The sequence below is a fragment of the Anopheles nili genome, chromosome 3 (assembly GCF_943737925.1).
Source record: "Anopheles nili chromosome 3, idAnoNiliSN_F5_01, whole genome shotgun sequence".
NCBI classification, from domain to species: Eukaryota; Metazoa; Arthropoda; class Insecta; order Diptera; family Culicidae; genus Anopheles; species Anopheles nili.
This window is the reverse complement of record NC_071292.1, coordinates 40,176,669-40,188,127: the sequence shown is the minus strand read 5'-3', so window position 1 is coordinate 40,188,127 and position 11,459 is coordinate 40,176,669.

Below are 11,459 nucleotides of genomic sequence, written 5' to 3'. Positions count from 1 at the left end.
AGACAAAGATGGCAAATGGGCCTGAACAGATATCAACGCGGGAAAAGGTAGAAAGAAACGGAAAATATGGGTCAACGTCAAGCATAGATCCTCTCTACGAGTCCGCCAATTTAAACACGGTATCGTTTAATGCAGCGAGCGGCCCACAGCGATGCTGCGATGACTGTTACCATGAAGTACCATGACGAGGGCCATCCAATATGCTGCTGATCTTTCACTAGTATTAGAGTACTGGGGGCAGAAAAACAACCGCGATCGCTGGGTTGGTCGTGCGCACGTTGGCTTGTAGGAGGGACTCGCAGAGTGCTTGGTTGTATGTGTGCTCGATAGATCGCAGTAAGCTTCGTTGTGGCGCGAAAGCAAGATGGGAAGCCTATGCCATGTTTCGAGCGAGATAAACGTGCAAACGGATTGAAGCTTTGCGTTGCAGCCGCCTAGCTCCACCAGCTGTTGGGCGCCTGGTATTTCAAAACTGTATGCAGAGAAGCATAAAGAGGAAAACGGAAAACTTACTTACGGGTTTCACCGCCCTCCACCGGTGGAGTATTTCGTCATTGCCACAATGGAAAGAACTGCAGCATATGCGCAAGCACGTGCGTAAATGGGATTTTATTGTACACAAATTTACTCGCTATTATAAAGATGACGATGCTTGCAGAAAGAACTAACCCGTCTAATCTAGTAAACTAAGCCTTCTAACAATTTTAGCAGGATGATTTATGAAATAAAAAATTCAACTAACATAAATCTAAACGTCATCGATGATACGAGCATTTGTTAAATGTCACTACATCAGCATGCCATGCAAATGACGAATGTGCCAAAAAGCTCAAACCTGAAGCTGATCGTGATACAACGTGTCTATTTAATCATAAAATAGTAAAAAACGTACAATTTAGATGCAATGGTTTTAGTGTAAAATCCTGACAATGCACTGCTGTCGTTTGATGCAAAACAAAGCATTCAAAGATCCAACATTGATTAAAGTTATATAGTTATATGAAACCGTTCAACATGAGCTGCTGGAGTCCAATGATGGCTGCCCACCAGCGATTGCGTTCGAACGAGAATTTCTGTCACGGCATATGACATCAAGGCTCGACTCAGCAAAGTTCCGAATGCCAACCAAAGGTAGCATAAGGCACCGAACCAACTGGCTTCCTGCTGTACTAAACGGGCTTGTGTTGCAAGCGTTTGGAGCCCAGGGAAATAGTCGTACGCTTCCAAGCAAGCCTGCACACTCGATCGTGAGTTCTCCTCTGTTGACCATGGAGCCTTCTACTTTCGATTTCGTTTCATTGAAGGTTTCCTCCTACCCACCAATTTGCTGCTGGTACCACAATCTTTGTCACTGTCTCTCTCTCTCTCTCTCTCTCTGTTTCCTTTTCTTTCCTATCATCACTCGCATACCTCCCTCTTGCTTTGCTACCCCACTGTGTCACTCTATCTCTCGCTCTCGCGCTGTTTCTTATGCTTGCCCCATCCCTTCCGCCTTTCTCTTGAGCGTTTGCCAAGCGACCTAACCTCGTACTATTTTTCTCTCACTACCAGCTACCCCCACTATTGCCGCGATCCGCGATGGCCATCTAACGAACACCAACCGGCCGCCACTAGGCAGGCTGGCTGGAAGTGACCCGCATCAATGAAACAGCCTTTAACTAATACAGCCTGCTTTTCTGCGTTTCCAATCTCTGCTGCGAGACGCCTTTCGATGGCCCTGTACCACCGTGTGCCGCTCGAGCGAGCCCTGTGCGGTCCGAAAATAACATTTAGTGAGTAAGTCCCTGGCCCGTTCCGTTCGCCGTCGCCGTCGCGGTTCTGCTTTGGTGGAAGGAAAGGCCGTGATGGAGAAAACGGTCTAACTTTATTTTCCATTTTTAGTTTCGGAACCAGTTATTATGCTAGAGAGCCCAGCTGAGCCGAGCTTTGTGGCGCTTATGCAATGCCCAACCGCGTGAGAGTGGTAGCGATGGATTTTTCTAAGGTTTTTGCTTCGTTTTCCGTCCCCTTGACTCTTCACCGTTCACCGAAGGCTTATTTTTTTTGTATTTTTTTTTCTTTTCACAAGGATCTAGCAAACGAGCTTTGTAAAAGACGCTTTCGGATCGCGCTCTATCTCGGTGGGCTCGCACGAGTGTCTGGAGCGCCTTGCAACTGTATGCTTGGCCGTGGCCATTGATGTTGGCACACTTTCGAAGATAGCCTTTTCCCTGTCGGCTTATAGTTGCAGTCGCTATTTCTTTTTCTTCCTCGAGAGGCTTTCGGTCGTGAGAGGGTGGATGTTTTTTTACCTTGCTTCGAGAGGTGTTAGGAAATCCAGCAGAAAGGTTTCGAAATGGAACGCCTAGCTAGGTGGGAGATTGGGGCGCATAGTTTTGCAGCTGGGAGCTCTACCCGTGAATAAAAGCAATTTTGCTCATGCTGGATACTACTTGCTTTGTGGCTTATGGCATGGTTTCCGCGATTTGATTATGAAAAGCGGCTAGTACATACTAACGCTAGCTTTATGCTATGGAAATTCTTTGTCATTTGAAACATATGTGGATGACCAGACTGTACAGCTAATAAACAAAACAAAAGCGCATTGTAATAATATAACAATAGCTCTAATCAGCCGCGTTGAAGGGGTTTAATCGGTTAATTTTCACTTGTATGTTTGGGATTTGTTTACTAAATATCTCCAGAATATCCACACATACTCTGTGAACAAAAGTTCTGAAGCTTTAAATTTTTGGAAACAAGTATATTGTTAAGCAATTGTTAAAACCATACATAAATCGTTAGTCTAGTAGAGCGTTGATTATTTTTTTCGTTGATTCGTCATCTATGAATACAGATTTGTCCTGAATAATGATGATTTGGAAATACATAATACAATTATGAATTATATATAAAAGAAATAATTTGACAAATATGCGATAATAAAGACAATATTAAATTCGGTTTTAACTTGAATTCCGAGAAAGCAACTTCTTTGAAATTAAAATATTGCCATCGGAAACATTTTTTACATGAATTAATTGTTTTATCTATTTAAAACAGTTCGTGAGGTTAGTTCGACAGTTTTTCCATACAAAAGAAACTTCGTTATTTTCGTTTACATTTTGAAAAAAAAATTGATAATGAAATAACTCATTATCATTGAGCTTAATTTTTACTGAAAAATCGACACTTTACAAAAAAAGACGTAGTTAAACAATTATTCGAAACAAAGATATCGGCAAATTAGTGACCTTTTCTCGTGATTGTATCCGATGAAATAGCAAAAAAACGAAAAAAAATAGTAGTTCGTGATGAAAATTATTTAAAAAGTGATTTTTATTATTTTTTTTAATACCAACCACACAATCTACTTACACAATTTCTACTGCTCGTTGTAGTAGCAAGAATTATACTGAAGGATGATTATGAGACTTCTTATTTTTTAGGCAAAACAATAATACATTTTAAAAATAAGAACAATAAAACATATACATTTTTAAATTATATGAATATGTGAAAACTCATTGCTTAGAAAAGATATATTTAAATTTATATGCCACTTTGTAATATTGATCAAAAATCACAAATAAAAGCTAGTTCATTTCTTTGAATAATCGTATAAACTACTATGATACCAACTCGGCAGGCTTCAATTATGCCGCATAATTTCAGACCACTTCTTCGTTTACAGCTGTGTTTAATTGAAAGGGTAATGTTTTATTAAAATGAGCAATGCATCGATATAAAATATAATGTATTTTGATGTAACTTATATTTCATGTTTTGTTATAAGCATTGCTCACGCATAATGTACAAGAAAATAAATACAAATACCATGATTAGCCCCATCGTGCATAAATTGAGCAATTAAAATAAAGAAAAAAACTAACTACTAGTTATTAATTTTAAACACATTTTTTAATGCAAACAAAGCCTGAGTAGAAAGTCAACTGGCCATACGGTCAAAATAATCAACAGCTAGGAGCACAAGATTCAGGCATCGATCGGATAACATCAAGCGAAACCTAACCGTTGTTAACATCATGTGATGATCCTCATCAACCACCCGTACCTACCACTCTATTGGGCTTACACTTTCCGTCTATTTGAATAATTGAGGGATTATGGTTGCTTTCAAATGCCTGCCAGAACGAGACCGTTGATGTTCCTACAATGTAGCGAAAATTTGTAACCATTTTGGGAACGCCAGTACGAAACTCCTCACACAATGCGCCATCCAACCGCAATGCCCATGTAATCCATCCATGGCATAGTTCCGTCACGATTCCGTCCGCGTGCCAATGCGTCGGCTTTCCGGGCGTCATTTTACGGGCCCCGGAGGAAGTAGGCGCGTCACTTTGGCACTGTCACCATCGGCCATCGACGTAACGCCATCAAACAGACACCTTCAAAGGCCTGCACACTTGCGCGAAGGGGGTTTTGCAAGATTGAGTTTTGAAACATTGATGAACGGGCCATAAAACCGGCCAAAAAGCGAGCGCGATGTTCGATGCCACCGTATTCAAATCCCCGGGGTCATTCCGGTCTGGCCCCGGCCCTCAGCGTCGCAGTTCCCAGCGGGCTACTGGTACCGCACGCTCCAATAAAGCGCTCCGAACGAAAGCAACCTGCCCGTAACGCCTTTTGGCACTCGCCGGTTCGCTTTAGGCCGGTCTCGGGCCTTCAGTTCGGTGAGAAATCCCATCCGGCAGGATTCTAGCTGTATATGATTGTCGGAAAATTTCCTACAGGCAGGCCTTTTTACGACGCTTGTTTATTGGTTTACAGCACCATTATAAAAATGCATCCTACATATTAACCCTTGCCCGGGCGTGGGGAGGACTCAACGGGTAACGGAAACCGATAGGCACCGTCGAAACGAAAAAAGACCGCGTTACGACCCTGTTGGGACCTTTGGGTCGCCCTGAACCAGTTAAATGATTAAAACGGAGCAACTGTACTGTTGAAGGTAGCCCACCCGAAGCCACACCAGGACCAGCACCAACGCACATGGAGTCTCTGAGGGCCATCACTACCAAACTATCGTATGTGGCAAGCGGATTTTCGGACCCATTACGCCTTCCGATGGTCCGGAATCAACGGGTTATCCCGTTAGCCTTTGTGACCTTGCTCCGTTTTTCCGACAAAACTCGTGCAAATCGTTTGACGGCGCACGTCTTCCACACATCCTTCGGCTTTGGGTTTGGCCTTGGGTGAATGAAAGAAGGAAGCATTTTTTTATCCCTACAATGGTCCAATAACTAGCTATTGCGCGCTCACGTGTTCCCAGGGCCTTCATTTCCCGCTAGCCTTGAGCTACAATATCTATCCCAGGATATGCATTTCTCCACGGAAATTGTTGCAATCCTTTCGCAACTTTTTCTTCTCAACTTCCATAGCCGTTAACGGCCATTAGCTTAAACATGGAGTGAAGGTTTTATCGAAAAAAATGCTCGACATATAGGTGTCCTTACAGTTGTACAGTTATTTGTGTCCTTTTTTTAGTGTTTCTCTTTTATTTTCATTTACTTTTCAATTCTCGCCCCGAAACCTAGCCTCGATATAGGGGATTTCTGCTTTATGCGATTTATTTTCCATTTTACCAAACAGAGCTGACAAAGAGATCTAGTCGTAGCACTGAGAAATCCAATAAACATTAAAAATTAAGTAAAAATTACACCGATCATTGTAGTTGCTGTTAGCGCTAATCTTTTCCTATAGGTTTGAAACTATAGCATTGAAGTTGAAACAAACCCCAACTAGTTGCTGAACTTTTAGCCAGTAACAACTGATGGTGGGGCTGTAATTCAATTTTGCTTCATTAATCGTGTGTATGTAGCCTTTTTTGCATTGAAATCATCAGAGCTTTCAGTAATAGTGCATATTCAATTTTGTTTTGCTCTTTCTGACCCATGAGTCTTTCCAATTCATAAGCCATACGCAGTCAGTATTGCCTTCTACGGCAATAAGATAATCATAAAACCAGACCTCCAGACGCATTGCAGACCTTCGAAAGTAGACCGGAGAATTGGGAGGCGTGAAAGTTCCTACCGTTACCATTCTGTTTTGCTACCCTAGTGAAAGGAGTACGACAAATGTACGCCTCATGGCAAGAAAAGCAGTTGGCCAAGAACAAAAGGGGATCTTTAAAATCGACTTATCAGGCGCTACACCCGCTTAGCGGTCTTATCCTATTCCAGGAGAAACCGGAACCGCTCGCGGTCAAAAACCAACTCCGGCCTTTGTCCCAAATGATTTAATAGGGATTTATTTATAACGCTAAGATATAAAAATTATCTTCAACTTCTTCTACTTCAGAGTATAGTTCAATCGAAATTGACCTCCTATAACGATGAAACACAAAGCTCACTGCATCGCAATTAGACACATAACCTCTCTTTTCCTGTTTTCAACAGCTACCTAGCTGTCGTTTTATTTTCAACACTTTGTATTTGAGCCCGGTGCTACACGCAGGCCAATAAATGACGCAAAACCCGTAGTTAAACCAGCACGGTTTTATTGAACACTAGTGGGGTTGAGTTAGGATTTTATTGGCAGAGCCTTTCGGTACCAGATAAAGAACAGATATAGAATTCCAGATATAGAATGCAGAAATCAACTTGGCTCTACGCTATTGAGAAACATTTCAGCTACGCGCATAATGTAATGCATGAAAATATTTTCTGGAGGCAAAATCGAACATTCACATTTATCAGCGTAAATACTATTACATTTTATCAAATGCCCAATGCTGAGTTGAAAATAATAATTTTGAAGTAACGAATAATGTACTAAGGATGACCATATGATACTAAAATTCGCATTCGTGATTTGGTAATTAAACCAACAATTTTCGAGAGGAACCTACATCTCGAAAGATAAAAGCACATGTTACGGAAACGCCTAAACATATTTTCTAATTTAAATAATATTTAAAATACCATTTGAAATGAAAAATGAAAAATAAATTACACTACTTTTTTTGTTTTTTCAAATTTGAAATTATATTATATATTATATTCATGCTTAATATTTTGTTTTCACTGCGTTTAGTTGATTAAATTGTTGTCTCTGATGTCGGCCAGAAATGCCAGTTAAAAATGAATCATTTTTTAGCGCTTGCTGAAACTTTTCCATCGAGGAATTTAAGTTCAAGAACAGCCATTTCTAGTATGAACACATCTTTCAAGCTAAAATAAGTCTTTGATACAATCTTGATTAACATATAGGCATTTTTTGAAAGCATTATAATATTTAAAAAGGTTACATCTCCGGAATGATAGTTATTTCTCCCTTATTCTCGTTCCAATAATAAAAAATAATCATTTTTAAATTACTACAATATATACTACATGCTTAATATTTTGTTTTCGCTGCGTTTAGTTGATTGCTTAAATTGTTGTCTCTGATGTCGGCCAGAAATGCCAGTTAAAAATGAATCATTTTTTAGCGCTTGCTGAAACTTTTCCATCGAGGAATTTAAGTTCAAGAACAGCCATTTCTAGTATGAACACATCTTTCAAGCTAAAATAAGTCTTTGATACAATCTTGATTAACATATAGGCATTTTTTGAAAGCATTATAATATTTAAAAAGGTTACATCTCCGGAATGATAGTTATTTCTCCCTTATTCTCGTTCCAATAATAAAAAATAATCATTTTTAAATTACTACAAGCCTTGAGCTCAAAAAAGAGTAAAATCTATGTATGCCTCTATTATAAGATTTACACCCTATTGCTACAGAAGTACCGGAAGTAAAGCATTCTATTAGATGTTACATTCATTCTACAAGATGAAATTATTTTTCTTACATACTTTTGAAACATAATTTTTTCTACATAGTTCGAAATGTTTTTCATAAATGACACCTCACTGGTGCATATATTTCTTAAAGATATAGAAAAGGAGTTTACTTAGGTATTATTGATGTTTTATTATATTTTGTTCAGAAATTTCCTTTCCATTTTGAATTTGAACTTTCTCAATAAAACTATATTTTTTCTCGCTCACACTTATATCTTATCATCGAATCGTTTTGTTTGACTAGTTTTAACTATTTCCAGCTACCAAAAAAGAGTAGTATAGAAACCTATCGCCGAATTGCGTTTCATAAAGATATTTAAAGATGCGAAGTACCAACGAAGTACCGGAGGGGAGTGACTTGGTCGTAAACCGTTTCTCGAATCGCGGCTTCCTGTCGCTGCCGAGAGTAGGAAAGAGAGTAACCAAACATGTCCTTCCAACTGGCTGTGTGAGAATGTTGACGAAGTTTTCTAAAGATAATACTTCTTCCTGCACAACTTGCACCCTATGGCTCTAATGTCTTTCGTTGGGAAGGGTCTACGGCGATAAATTTGATGCCAGATGAGCAATGAAATGGAAACTCGTAAAATAATTCTTGTGTCTTCGTCTCGTAGTTAGAGAATCCTCGCTAAGGCCCGCTCGACCGCCCAACTGTCTGTACAGCAAAGAGAAAGATGAAAATGCTTTTTAGATTTAAGAGAATCTGCTTTACAAGACATTGTCAGAGGTTTCGTCTTCTTTTCCATTGAATTGTCTTTCAAATTTTCTTGGCCATTTTGCGCTATGCTATGGCGCGTTTTTTGTATTGTTATGTGCCACAATATGAAGGAAATGACCTACATTGCACATGCGTACAACATGTGGCCGCGATGGAATTTCAACCAATTTTTAGCCTCTTTTTCCAGCGCCGAGAAAAAAGTCCTTCGACTGGGTTTGTCGTGGAAAAGTTAGGTGCATCGCTCGGATGGAGAATTGATTCTCGAACATTACATCCTGGGACGTATTTTCTCGCTCTCTTTCGCTCGCTTCCGGTAAACGCTAGCATTCGGAGAATATCCTTCTCTCGCTGTCTCTTTCACTCGCTGTCAATGAATTGGTAGCATTCAGAGTAGGTGGAGCCATGGCAACCGTCCGTCAAAAGCACGCCATAACACCCGCAGTAGGCATGAGCAGTAGAGCAACGGGCAGGATATAGAGAAAGGCTGTTACATACGCGTTCTTGTTTTTCCAGTGTGGGTGGGAGATTGGAAACCAGCCAGAAGCCATGACTGTACGTATATAAGCAGACACTTTCTAGGATGGGCTTTCACTGTCGTTTACATAAAAAAAGGAAAAGGGCAACACAAGCATTGCTTAAGGCTAAATAAGCTTCCTATTTACATTACATACATAATGGATTGTGTTTGTGATTCGTTAGAATAGCATACGAAAAATATTTGCAAAAATGGCAGATTTGTTATTGTTGCTCACACCTTTCAATTGTGTGTTCAATTGTGAATTCAATACAATTACTACTAGTCCGATAGACAAAGCTGATATTATAATTTTAACAGTAATAGTAATTATAATTTAAACATATTTAACCAAGGCGTACAGCGATCATAATCGAAAATATGCCAATCACTGTCGGCATTCAGCGGCATCGATCGACATCGTAAGCAGTTCCGGTCTCTGCAGCAACATGCCAAGATCGGTAAGCGGTTGAATAAGCAACTGAGAATAGAAATCTGTTTGAATCGTTGACTTAAATGCGGTTGTAATAGTTTATAAAATAACACAATGGAAGCTATTTTTTAATTTTTTCTTCTAACAATCAATAGTCAAACTGCAGTTGTTAAATTATATTTTCAATTCTAAATAACAAAAAAAAAATACAATTTGTATATTGATAAAATCTATTGACAGTCTAATGGCAACTAGGCACACCATAACAACGTACATAATGCTATAGTTGATAAACTTAGAATCCCCAAGTTCATGATTTAAGCGTACCAAGAGGATTGGATTATTTTGTTTTCTTATTTGTAACTTCTCGGAGCCGAGAATACATCATGTCTCTCGCTGAGCTGTCCAATGGCACAAGGTGCTGTCTCTTATCACTTTTCCATAGCGCAAGCGTTTCACGTCTGCGTAAAACGCGGTCTGAGCGATCAGCTTTAGATGCATACTTTTCGTCTTGCATCATCAGAATTCGGTTCGAGTTTGAAACTTATCGGAAATCATTATTTTACAATCCTCCTTTTACTATCACCTACATACGCCAGTTGCAACCATTACTCGTCGTCACAGTCTTCCTCACCGCTACTGTCGTCATCTGTGTCGGATCCACTTCCAGAAAATTGCGAACCGGAACCTTTCTCTTTGCATATGTTGGAGCGCTGTTTGGCTCCGTTGTCCTTCCTCTCTTCGATCGTAGGTCGAGTGGAAGTGATCAATGCTTCGGTTGAACTTTGTCCAGATTTTTCGTCCTTCCCCGCGCTGGAATCTATATCTAAAACTTCTTTATTTTCATCATCTTCACTTTCCCCTGATGGTTTAGCAAACGGTTCCACTGTACTAATTGCTGAAACATTTACGGATGTCTGACTATCCGTGGTTGTTGGTGCTATCGATGTCGATGTCGGCGTCGAGGATGTGCTTGTTGTTATTGTAAGCGTCATTACCGGGTTCCCGTTTTTATCGTGCAGCATTGCTCCGTTGCTGGCACTTTCGTTTAATCGATCTACCAAGTGTCCGTACAGGAAGAGCATTCCAACGCCAAAGCAAACACCAACACAAACGACAAGTGCCAGAAACCCGACGCACTTCCTGTTCAACGATTTTGGCCTAATATCTCCCATAGTCGATCTTCGCGATCCGTTCACGAGGTGGTTGACGTTCTTGGAACCATCTACTACGCCTGTACCACTGGCAACACTATCCGGGGACCTGTTGACATTCCCGTTCGATTCTATGTCGTTCCGAATAGTGACCATAGCGAAAACGCGATTAGAATCTTGCTCGATGTTTTCCCAATGCCAGAAAGCGGTTTTTCAACAAATACACTTCGTCGAAAGTGACGGCTACGCTCGTAAATGCGATTCCTGTAACGCTGGTTTGCTAGTGCTACGGATTCGAATGAACTGATCGCCTTTAATCTATCTACGCAGCTTCGACCCATTATCATCTTCGGGCCCTTGTTAGTTGATAGCGGATGCAATGTTCTTCAATACGCTAGTCTACCGATACACTTACATTGCTCATGAACTTACGTGCGAACTAAAATACAGCAACATTTGCAATGCGGACTTTCCAATTGACAGTGAAGGACAAAAAAGGATACGATTGAATTGCTGAAAATATGAAAAACGATCACATGGTATCGTACATAATTTTTGAATGCATCGGATGCAAATGATTGAAAATTGATTTAGAATATACTTTCAATTATTTATTGAGAGCACGGCAAAAGCACGTAGGCACATGGATCTAAGCACAATGATATAAAGTGAGTAAAACAAAAAAAGGTAAAAGACTGATATTTATTATGTGTATGAAGAAAGTACGAATTTGGCTCTTCCAACGCTCTGCATGTTCTACCTACACTGTTCGTTTAGACAGCTAAACAGTTTAATGACGAATGATTGAAAAAGTAGTCGAGTTTGAAAATAAAATAGCCAAAAAATCAATGAA